The 12,502-nt window shown below is 40.9% G+C and overlaps 1 long non-coding RNA gene across 2 annotated transcripts in view; it reads right to left on the bottom strand.

Annotated features, from left to right (window-relative positions):
• The window catches only part of LOC103345455 (uncharacterized), a 98,879-nt gene that overhangs the window by 65,531 nt on the left and 20,846 nt on the right, over positions 1-12,502 (bottom strand). Inside the window, exon 3 of one of the 2 annotated variants that reach the window (XR_011386267.1) lies at positions 4,569-5,269. The exons of the other annotated variant lie outside the window; for it this stretch is intronic. This is a non-coding gene — a long non-coding RNA (uncharacterized lncRNA). Of the gene's footprint in view, positions 1-4,568; positions 5,270-12,502 lie in introns of those variants that run through there. 2 annotated transcript variants of the gene reach the window in all.

The following is a 12,502-nucleotide window of genomic DNA, read 5'->3' as shown; positions in this document are numbered from 1 at the left end:
TTTAAACATTAAATGATGTCTGTTCTCTATGATTCAGATAAGTCTGTCTGTATTCCCATAAGCATTGACATCACATGGATGAGTCAGCAGAAAACCATCGTTTTTACCACATTTCCTATTTACTGACAATCATTCTAGATACAGCTACCCGTTATACAACTTCAGAAGCTTCCCTCTCCCCTTTTGGACAAAACATTTTATGGGAAGAAAAGGACCTTGGCAGAATCCTGGAATTCAACCTGAGGAAAACAAATGTACAAGTTTGGCCCATAACAAAGAGATAAGAATTTTGCTCAGAAGCCTAATAATCTGAACCACAGTTAGATATGCCAATTGAGAAGAATTACATTTAGGAAGCCTTCCCCCTAGAGAGAGATGCAAGTTCTGGCACTTCACTTAATAGCTTTGTGACCTTGTGTAAATCTCTGTACCTTTCTATTTTCTGTCCTTAAAATGAAGACAATACTAGGAGCTACCTTATGGGGTTGTAAGGAATTAATGAGCTAGTTCACATAAAGTATTTTTTAAAGTAATTCCTGTTAATTTTATGTTTTTGATAGACACATAATAAGAGGACTATGATGTTTTGATCCATGCATATATAGGATAATGTTCAAGCTTGGCTATATAACACTAAATATTGAATATTATTACTGTTATTACTATGGTCACTTGAGTTCAAATAGTGTTGCCCTGTCAACAGTCCCTCTATGGAAAAGCTTCTGCCACTGGGACAAGCCCCCTCAATTTAATTGCATTCTCAGGGGAAGGGTTGACAGTGTAGCTATTTTATAACTGAATTCATGGCATGCAAATACATCTATAATTTTACTTCAATGTTCTTTAAAAATGAATTTTCAAGTCATAATTTGCACATTTCTTTTAGAAGTCTGGTGATTTGCACAGATGTTTAAATATTAAAATCATATAGACTAGTTGTTAAACAGTAATTTTTCAGGAAAAGCTTATTTCTTCATGTTTATGAATAAGTGTTAAACATATCCAAAAGAAATTTTCATATCCTTGTTATTTAACTGAATACTTTTCTACAGCTAAATGAAATCTAAAATTAGATTTGAAGGCAAAAACAATTCTCTGCCTTTAATAACACTATTTAAGATGCAAATTACATTACAGATAAAAAGAATTGAAAATTTCAGCTTAAAAATAAATGGGATCCCGGAGTCAATATCATAAAAATAGGTGCCCATCTGGCCAACCTTACGATTGCCAAATTTCTTCCTTCAATTGTTTCCTTGTGTTCAACAGGAGTTTAAACAGCTCCCTCTTGTGGCCCACAAAGCATTGGCAATGCAGAGTTTGGTCAACTTTCCTTTGATTTGCAGCACATTTGTTTAATACATTATATACTGTGTGTTTGCTATGTAACAGAAAAAGAGACAGAAACAGAGGACTTGAATGAATGTCATTGCCTGTGGGTTTTGTATGAATTTAACCAGCTTGAAAGTTTTAAAGTGCAACTTTGGCATGGTACTACTTTTTTTTTTTTAAGATGTATTTATTTATCTGAGAGGCAGAGAGAGAGAGAAAGAGAGGTCTTCCATCTGCTGGTTCACTCCCCCGATGGCTGCAATGGCTGGAACTGCATTGATCCAAAGCCAAGAGTCATTGGAAGTGGAATAGCCGGACTGGAACCAGTGCCCATATAGGATGCTGACACTGCAGGTGGCCTGGTACTTCTAATGCTGCTTCTAACTCAGTGACTATGTTTCTCTAAAATAGAAGAATGAGCTTTGACCAGAGCAGCTCATTATGTGATAGGCTGCCCATGCTGGATGAGCTTCTAGGTGCTCAAAAATCTTGATACCTAATCTACATATTTTTAGCTGAAAAGCTTCAAAAGATAGAAAAGTCCTCAATGATAACATTCACCTACATTTTTCTGGCAAACATTGCTATGGTCCCTGAAGCTCTACTTTTACCTGTTCATTGCAGCGGAAATTTTTTTTTTTTTTTTTGAGCAGCCACTGTGTAACAGGTACTGTGCTAGATGCAACAGGAAAAGAGACATGGCTCCATAGTGTTCACAGTCCAGAGGAAAGACAAGCATTAAACAACCACCCAGTATTTGTTAAATGTAGTGAATACTGATGTTCATAAATGTAGTGAATATTGCGGTTTCATTTCCAGTTCATTATAAATGATAATGACAGTAAGATCAAATGTAAACAAGTACATCAAGAAAGGAGTCTGAGGAATCAGAGCAGGAATGTGCCAACTTAAAGAAGGATAGGAAACTATTTCAAGATGGGAAAATTACATATACAAAATTTGAGAATGGGGATGAATACAAGGACACAGTTAGGCACAAGCTAGATCATCCAGGGCTTTGGGCATTATCCTAAACACACTAGGCATTCATGAAATGTTTCAAGTATCTAACGTGACACAATCTGCCTTTTTTTTTAAAGCTCTTCCTCCAGGACCGGTGATCTTAGAACACATTTTTCCCCCAAGATTTATTTATTTATTTGAAAGGCAGAGTTAGAGAGAGAGAGAGAATGAATGAATGAATGAATATGAATCTTCCATCTGCTGGTTCACTCCCCAAATGGTCACAGTTGGCTGGAGCTGGGCTGGTCTGAAGCCAAGAACCAGAAGCTCCTTCTGGTCTCCCATGTGGGTGCAGGGGTTCAAGAACTTGGGCCACCTTCTGCTGCTTTCCCAGGCACTCTAGCAGGGAGCTGGGTGGGACGCAGAGCAGCCGGGACTCAAACGTACCCATACGGAATGCTGGCACCACAGGTGGCAGCTGTACCCACTATGCCACAAAGCCAGCCCCCATAATCTGCCTTTTTACTTACTTCATTTATTTGAAAGGCAGAGAGACAGAGAGACCTTTCATCCATTGGTTCATTCCCTAAATACCCACAATAGCCATGACTGGCCAGGCTGAAGCCAAGAGCCAGGAACTCAATCTGGGTCTCTCATGTGAGTGACAGAGACTTAATTACTTGAGCCATTACCTGTTGCTTCCTGGGTTGAACATTAGCAAGAAGCTGAAATGAAGAGTAGTGGTGGGGCCGGCGCCGCAGCTCACTAGGCTAATCCTCCGCCTGTGGTGCCAGCACACCGGGTTCTAGTCCCGGTCGGGGCGCCAGATTCTTTCCCGGTTGCCCCTCTTCCAGGCCAGCTCTCTGCTGTGGCCCGGGAAGGCAGTGGAGGATGGCCCAAGTGCTTGGGCCCTGCACCCCATGGGAGACCAGGAGAAGCACCTGGCTCCTGCTTTCGGATCAGCGCGGTGCGCCGGCCGCAGCGCGCCAGCCATGGCAGCCATTGGAGGGTGAACCAACAGCAAAAGGAAGACCTTCCTCTCTGTCTCTCTCTCAAAAAAAAAAAAAAAAAAAAAAAAAAGAGTAGTGGTGGAACTTGACCTCAGGTACTACAAGACGCAATGCATGTATAGCAATTGGCGGCTTACCTGCTGTGACAAATGCCTGCCTCAATCTGCTCTTTGTCACAGGTTGCATTGGCTGCATGTGTGGGCAGGATGGGAGAGAAGCAGGAATAGAAGGGACGATACTCATCCAAAGACAATGGCAGCATTCAAGTAACAAGTACTGCTGGCTAGAACCTCAGTGGTATCTGAGGAGATGGCATGAGGGAGTCAAGACTTCAGATGTGTTTAAAGACTACATGAGTAGGACTCAATGATGGGATAAAAGAATGGGTAAGGGAAATGGAGATTTTAAAGAGGACTCACAACACAGCAAAGAAAATGAACAATTTTCTACTATCTTCAAAATATATGGATTACTCTACATATGATGTTGAACTAAAGAGCCAAACAAAATAAAAGTCAACCACAGAAGGCATTCCACAGCCTCACCTCTCTGAAACTGCTGGGTGCCCACCAGGCCTGTCTTGGTCCAGTCTTCCTTCCAAAGTCACATCGAGGAGAACTGACAGGAAAAATCAAAGCTTAGGCTGAGTAGTAAGACAACCAATGAGCAAAGAAATTTACATCTAGCAACTGAGATGATCAAGGAACTGCTAAGACTCTGAGTAGAAATAAATAGACCATCTATTTCCAAGTAGTATTCAATATAACATAATCTGAGTATTCTAGTCAAAAGATTAATGGAAGTAAAAAACAGAATGCCTGTGTTTTTCTGTAAAGATGAAGTGCTTAGCGTGCATATATGTTGAAAGACTTTCTGTGCCACCAGAACCATGAGCAATGTTACCTTGAATTTCCTGCTTATTTTATGCCCATTGTATCACAGATTTTCCAGTTGCTGGTAGATGATCAAAATTGATTTTCTAGCCCCAAAGTAGAAAACACCTCTAGTCAGAAAAATGAACACGAGCCTTTCAAATTTTCTGTGAGAATTAGTTTGAATAAGAATCCTAAGCCTTTCAGTTGAGGAAAACATACTTGAATGCAGAAGATCACCTGAGGACATTATTGGAGAATTTCCTCTAGCAGTATCTGACCAAAGGAGAGAGAAACATAACCATTTTAAACAGGAAACAAAATACAAGGAAGAGAATAAGGAGTATACTTTGATAGCTTAATTCAGTAATTCAAAGGTAGATGAAAGGAAAATATTTAAACAAAATTGTTTTATTTGTTCAAACAAGTCCCACGCAGAATCAGAAATCTTTATTACTTTAATCTCACAAAAAGGAAAAAACATTCTCTTCATTAGGGCAGGAAATAAACATTCTTTTTTCTGATTTAGATTAAGTATTGAGTCAGCCATTTTCAGATCTGATACATTTCTCATTCTTCATACTGGTCTCAAGGAAGAAAAGACAGTTTTCCCACAAGTCAGTGAGACTGCATTTCTGTATAATATTTAATGTAACACATTTTAATCTGATGTGCAATTGCTGGTTTTAAAGCAGAACCTCACAAGAGATTTGAGGTGGTGCAAACCGTACAGTGAGTAAGCTACCTTGCATCCCTTTCAGCATCGAAGGCCTCACTGTCCCAGATGCTGGGAGTGCTGGCAGTTTGCAATTGGATGCCCTCTCAGGGAAGCATTCTCACCTGAAAAGAGCCTACTCCCTCAAAGCCATGCCTTTTCCTCGGGGGTGGCCTGGGTCCTATGACTAGTCAAGGTGCAATATGAAAGTCCAGCCCTCCACCACTGCAACAGGGTAATATTCAGAAGTTTTAAGACTCTCCATGGGGTCAGCTGAGGCATTTGTCACATCTTCAGTATCGCCCAGATTCTTCCCTTGCACAGTCTGCTGTTCTTCCATATCATCTGCAGCTTGTCAATCAATCCAGACTCAGAAACTACAAACATTAAAAGGAATTTATTTGAAGCTTTCAGAATTGCAATTCAAGAGAAATGGATTCAAATCACCTAAATTAGCATTCTGAAGAAAAAAGGGGGAGGTGGGATCTTATACTGAGCAAACAGTGTTGATATATTATAAAGCAAAACAAATTCTTTTGTTGGGAAACCTCTATTGGACAAACTGTGACAGGGACCATATAACTCATAGAAGAGAGAGAAAAGAATGTAAAATTTTGATAAAAAGGTCGTAAAACAAGAATCTGATAACATTTTGATATGCATCTTGAGTCTCTGGGTACAATGTAATTATCTATTCTGGGTGTCTGCAGTCAAGGGCTGAAGGTGACTAAGGCTCACATTCCTAGGTAGACTCCAGAATTCTGACAGAATCCTGCTTCCTAAGGGCTTCCAACTCCATTCTGAAAAGTTCTCTCAGTGTTGCTCACACCAAAATTTTTCATTCTTTTCTCACAAGGTGTGAATCTTGAGTGTGCTCCCTGATCAGCTTCCTGCCTGCTGAACTCCATCCGAGTCTGCTTCCCATGGAACACACTGGGATTATCAAACTGGTGTGCTGCTTTGCTTTCCTAGATACAAGGGTGAAGGAAGGAGGTTCTTGGGTTTGGCTCCTACTCTTTCTTTTCTTTGAGGAACAAAAAGAGATGTGATTATAAGAGGTTCCACTTAGAAAAACACTGAGTCAACCTTGTATGATAACAAACCAAAACAATCTATAGTCTCTATGAAAATAAGGGATTGTACCTCATTGTTTACTTAGTTTTTGTACCTATATTTTCATAGGAAAATATTACTGTAAATTGTGAATAGTTGACACATAACTATGGTATGCATATCTGACTGTTGGCAATGTCATCTCTGAGGAACAGATAAATAAAGTTTATTTACTATACAAAAAGAAAAGAAAAGAAAAGAAAGGATTGAGGCAAATCATGATGCTGCTCTTCTTATTGGAAGTCTTTCTTCTTAACACCAACATTCTAATCATGTTGTGGTCTTTCTTGCAACCAGCACCCAAACTGAAGCTACCTAGAGGCTCCCAGCCATCAGTCATCTTATTAGCAACAAAAGACACTTTTATCACTCCAGAGATTCTTAAGGCCTTGGAATCTTCTGGCAGGAATCAGAAAATAAGAACAAATGTAACAAAAATGGTCCTATCACTCAGAAAATTACAAGGTTTTAAGGAGCCCTGTGCCAGAACCTGGAGATAAAGATTTTTTTAAATGTAGTTATTATATCACAGTATCACAAAGTTGTAATTTTTTTTAAAAAAATGTAGTTCAACACTTGGATACTAAAGAAATGACCAGGGGCCCAGAGCTGTGGCATAGTAGGTAAAGCCGCCAACGCAGTGCTGGCATCCCATATGGGTGCCAATTCATGTCCTGGCTGCTCCACTTCCAATCCAGCTCTCTGCTATGGCCTGGGAAAGCAGATTAAGATGGCCCAAGGCCTTTGGCCCCTGCACCGGTATAGGAGACCAGGAAGAAAATCCTAGCTCCTAGCCTGTGGCCATCTGGGGGAGTGAACCAGTGGATATAAGACCTCTCTCTCTCTCTCTCTCTCTCTCTCTCCGCCTCTGCCTCTGCCTCTGCCTCTCTGTAACTCTGCCTTTCAAATAAATAAAATAAATCTTAAAAAAATATATAATCAGATGCTTATGCACCTTCCAATCACGATGACAATCAAAACTTCCAACAAATTTCTAACATGATAGCAGGAGCTGTTTCACTTTCATTGAATACCACTGGTTTAATAATTTAAGATAAGGAAATATTTACTATAAATGTTTGAAAGATGGAATCTACTTCTAATATTTCAAGATTTATGCTTGGAGTTTATCTTTGATCTAAAGAGAACAAGACTAAGTAGGAGGGGCCCAAGCATTTGGGCCACCTTCCATTTCTTTCCCAGGCCACAAGGGGATTGCTGGATTGGAGGAGGAGCAGCCAAGGGACACCAACTGGCGTCCATGTGGGATGCCGGTGCCGCAGGCAAAGGCATGGCCTACTATGCCACAGTGCCTGAATGATGTCTTAACATGTGTTTATGAAAATGAGGACAAGGCCTCTTGTATAAAATATGTGGTTCCTGCTATCCTAAAAAAGTTTTGTGAACTCTCTTTGTGGGGAACAGTTCTTCCCTCACATCACTCTTTTGGTAGCTAAACACCATAGTGAATATACTCTGCACACAGCCTGTATTTTTTATTTTGAACACTTGGCATACTTATGGTTATACATTTCTGCATAATTATTTAATAATTTTCTCCTCTTCTCTATAGTTTTTTACCTCAGTGAAAGAGTAACTGGGGGGGCTGGCATCGTGGCTTGGTGGGTAAGGCTGCTTCATGTGACGCTGACATTCCACATGTGCTCTGGTTCAAGTCCCGGCTGCTCCATTGCTAATCTAGCTCCTTGCTGATGTGCCTGAGAAGGAGTGGAAGATGGCCTGGGTGCTTGGACCCCTGCGTCCATGTGAGAGATCTGGATGAAGCTCCTGGCTCCTGGCTTCAGCCTAGCCAAGCCCTGGCCTTTGGGGCTATTTGGGAAGTGAACCAGTGGATGGAAGATCTCTCTTCTTCCCTCTCTGCAACTCTTTCAAATAAATAAGTAAATTACTTTTTTAAAAAAGAGTATTCCATTGTGTACAACTAGGTAATTACCACTTAATAACTGGTGCTCAGTATATCTTTATGTAGGCATTCACTAATTATTTATTTAATGAATACACATTTACAAATGAGACTATCAAGATTACAAATCATGGGGCCAGGGTTGTGGCCTAGTGGGCTAAGCCTCTACCTGCAGCACTAGCATCCCATATGGGCTCTGATTCATGTCCCAGCTGCTCCTCTTCCAATCCAGCTCTCTGCTATGGCCTGGGATAGCAGCAGCAGATGGCCCAAGTACTTGGGCCTCTGCACCTGAGTGGGAGACCCTGAAGAGGCTCCTGGCTTCAGATCAGCCCAGCTCCAGGCATTGCAGCCACTGGGGGAGTGAAGCAATGGATGGAAGACCTCTCTCTGTGTCTATAACTCTGCCTCTCAAGTAAATAAATACAATCTTAAAAAAAAAAAAAAAAAAAAAGATGAGGCCAGCGCAGCAGGTTAACACCAGGGCCTGAAGTGCCGGCATCCCACATGGGCACTGTTTCTAGTCCCGGCTGCTCCTATTCCAATCCAGCTTTCTGCTATGGCCTGGGAAAGCAGTAGAAGATGGCCCAAGTCCTTGGGCCCCTGCACCCGCGTAGAAGGCCTGGAAGAAGCTCCTGGCTCCTGGCTCCTGGCTTCGGATCGGCGCAGTTCCAGCCATTGTGGCCATCTGGAGAGTGAACCATCGGACGGAAGACCTCTCTCTCTCTCTCTCTCTCTGCCTCTCCTCTCTCTGTATAACTCTGACTTTCAAATAAAATAAATAGAACTTAAAAAAAGACTAAGTAGGAACACATTCAAATAATGTCCTGTTACAGGCTGTACCATGTCTTCATAAAATTCCTACGTTGAAGCCTCAATCCCCTAGTATCTCAGAATGCAACTATATTTGGAGACAGAGCCTACAAAGAGGTGATTAAGTTAAATGGATTGGTTAGGGTAGGCCATAATTCGGTATAAATGGAGTCCTTACAAGAAGAGATCAGAACACAGACAAAAGATCACATGAGGAGAAAAGAAGAAGATGGACATTCACACGGCAAGGAGAGAGGCCCCTGAAGAAAGCAAACCTGCTGAAAGCTTGATCTTGGACTTCTAGCTTCCTGCATTGTGAAGAAATATAATTCTCTCGTTTAAGCCATCAATGTGTGGGACTCTTTAAGGGCAGACCTAGCAGACTGCAACACACTGCTAGGTGGGGGTTGGGAAGTTCCAAGAGCCCCAGAGGTGCTGCTCAGGACTGGTAAATGTGAGAAGGCAAGGACTGAGAAGAAGTACTAGAGAGAAGTGGGAGGACTGGTTAACTTTCGTGTTTAAGGATTGTGTTGCCTGATCATTTAACTTAGTATAGTGTTTAACTTCTGGAAAAACAAGGCACATCCTCTTAGACAAGTCAGCATTAGCAATAATTTCTATATAAGGCAGTAGAGGAGAGCAATTGTGAGCAGAAAACAAATCTGTAGTTGCACTCTCAAAATGTAGTGTAAAAATACATAAGGAAATTATGCAAGTAAATGTCTAATTTTTGCACAGTTAGCAAAAGTTCATTCCTGACAGAATGGAGGGTAGTGCCTCGCTGTGTAAACTAATAAGAATCCATCTGTAAAGACTTATTTTTATTTTCTGCATTCTGCTCTACCACATGTTCATTTTGATACATTACTCTGTTACTCTAACTCATTAGATTTTCATTGCATTCTGCACATTTTCACTATCATTACTGATTCACAATGGATCTGAGTTTAACTAAAAGCTTCCTTGCAATCAGCTCTTCACGCCTTGATCAGTATTATTAGCATGGTAGCCATATCTATCCTAGTACACAAAAAATCCACACCAGCCACATTCCAATGGAAAGTACAGAAAAGTAAATTGAGTAAATATACTAATCCTTTCTTCCTTTGAAACAGCACAGCAGCAGGAACAATGTGGATACTACGTGAGCTGAAAGGAGAAAATGTTTGCTCCATTGCCCACAGAAGCATTAAATATTTATTAAGCTTTTATTATGTTCTGGATTCTGCTAAACATTGCAGAAATACCAAAGAAGTGAAAGATGGCCCTTGGACTCCAGCAATGATCATCTAGAAAGACAACACAAGCACATATCAAGCAATAGTTTGGAGAGCAATTAATTGCTAAACTCTAAGATGCTGATCATAGGTCTATCCTGACTGAGGGGATCAATCAACCCAGAACCAGTTCATTCATTCAAAAAGAAACACATGCAGCAAATGAGCCCAGGTCTCTATGCTTACCTAGCATTGAGATGGTACTTGTGACAGTAGATGGCATCAGCAATCACAGAGGCACCATCATGGCACCAGCATCCTCCTGGCTTTCCTAGTGATATCTGTGTCAGCATTTACAGCCATGTCCTACTCAGCTCTTCAGTTCTACAACCAAACACCTAAAGGCAAGCTGCTTTTATTTGATCAGTTTTATTTGACCCACAGTTTTGGAGGTTCACAGTCCAGATTGGACCAGCACAATTAATTTGGCTATCTGGTGAGGCTGGAGGATGGGAATGACAGCATGCCCAGAGGAAGGATCTCATGGCAAGTCCAGAAGCAGAGAACAAAAGAGAGGGGGCAGAGCCCAGCCCAGGTTTTATAACCAACCCTCTCATGAAAACAACTTGGTGAAAGCACATCCACCAAGTAATTACCGACCTCCCACTAGGCATATCTACCCATAACCCTTGATTTAAAGTCTCACATGAGTTCAGGAGCCAAATCATGTTCAAACTTTGCAGAGTAACCTATTTTGTTATGTGTAATATTAATTGTAAGATGCAACAGAGGGAGATTTGAGGCAGCATCCACAACAAGGAATAACAAACTCAAAGTATATTAATAAATAAACTGCTATTCTTATGGGTAAGACCATGAAAGTAAGCCTGGATGAGATCAATTATAGATTTAAAACCCTGACATTCATGGAATATCTGTACAATTCAGGAAGGAGCAAAGAAAAACTAGCAAGAAAATAAGGACAATTAAGTGCTCCAAAGTGAGTAGCTCAGCATCAGTAGATTGCTTGAGAGCTCTTTTACTAGAGTAACTGGAGTTTCCCAAGGCCTTGTGAATTTTTGCAGACTGATAGGTCCTATTACATTACAACTCAGTTAAGCAGATTCCTGTCCCTGCCTCATGATATAGGGCTTTGGCCCTCTGGAGAGTACCTGTTAAGTATTTCTGAGAGTCCAAAAGAATGGCCCCTATGTGCCCAAACAGGTCTCTCATGTTCTTGTGTTTCAGTTATCCTCATGGGCACTGAGTGCTTCAGCAACGGTATAAATCTTGGTCACTCTCCCTGTATATCTGTACTGTCTCCTGATATTTCTTAGAGAGGAGCCCAGAAGGTGTTGAAGTCTAAGGTCTTCACTGCCCCAAAAGCATGTCATGTTTCTTGGGGCAATAGGCAGGCTTTTTCTCTTCTGTGGGCCACAGTTTTTCAAATAGGAATAAACACAAGTTCCCCATGTCTCAGTCTCACAAAGCCCTTCCTGCAGCCCTCTCCTTACCCGGCTTAGAAAACAGTTCAGCAATGAATATTTGAGAAACATACAATATTAACAGTCAACACTTCCATTGCATGTATATGTGCCATGCATTGCTCTAAGCAGATTACACATATTAACTCAAAAAAACCCTAAAAGGCAGGTAACTTCACATATCCCTATTTTACTTTACAGATGAAACTTGTATACCAAAGACGAAGCAACTTGTACAAAGTTGCCATGAAATGGTAGTACTGGGACATGATTCCAATGTCTTCTCCCTGTGGAATCTGCACACCAAAACACAACTGCTTGACAAACACTGATGTGTTTGTTGACATTCCTATCTTTTTCTCATGCCAACACCAGCCAAATCCCCAGTGAGAATAAATTTCTTGCAGTACCAGCTCAAACTGGGTCCCTCACTACACAAGCATATTCCCAAGTATATTTTTCTCACTATAACTTAAAAATAGTTATCTCAAACCCAGAAGACATGTACCAGGCCATTAACTTTCACTAATGACTTGATGTGTATGTCATATTTCCTTGCTGTTTTCTTGGCACTGAGAAGTTATAATGGAAGAACAGGAAAGTCTGAAAGAGGTACCACTGTGCTTTGGCAGACCCTATTGTGGGCATTGATGGAAAGCAATGGGAAGTGGAGGGGCAGGAGGAAGGCACGGAGAGGAGAGGAAAGGCAGAGAGATGACTAAATAAACATTTCTGACATTTTCTACATTTTGCCACAGGACCACTTTTTATGATGCTATAGCCAAATCTGATTTCTCTAATTATTACTCCAAATCCATGGGCATTAAAACTAGTCCACCTAATTCCTAGCTTTGCTAGCCTTCAAATGCATCTTTCCTACCCAAGAAAATCCAAATGAACACTTGAGAGTTCATAATGTCATATGTATTAATTTGTGAATGCTAGTCTCAAATGAATCTTAAGTGCAGCTAACATAATTGGCATCATCACAAGGCTTTGCCAGCTAGAGGTATAACTGTAAGTCAACTGGTTGTCAGTGATTCATTCTGTGACAGAAAC

This window comes from Oryctolagus cuniculus, chromosome 2 (assembly GCF_964237555.1).
Source record: "Oryctolagus cuniculus chromosome 2, mOryCun1.1, whole genome shotgun sequence".
NCBI classification, from domain to species: domain Eukaryota; kingdom Metazoa; phylum Chordata; class Mammalia; order Lagomorpha; family Leporidae; genus Oryctolagus; species Oryctolagus cuniculus.
Note: the sequence above shows the minus strand (reverse complement) of the source record. Positions and strands in the feature narration are given on the sequence as shown.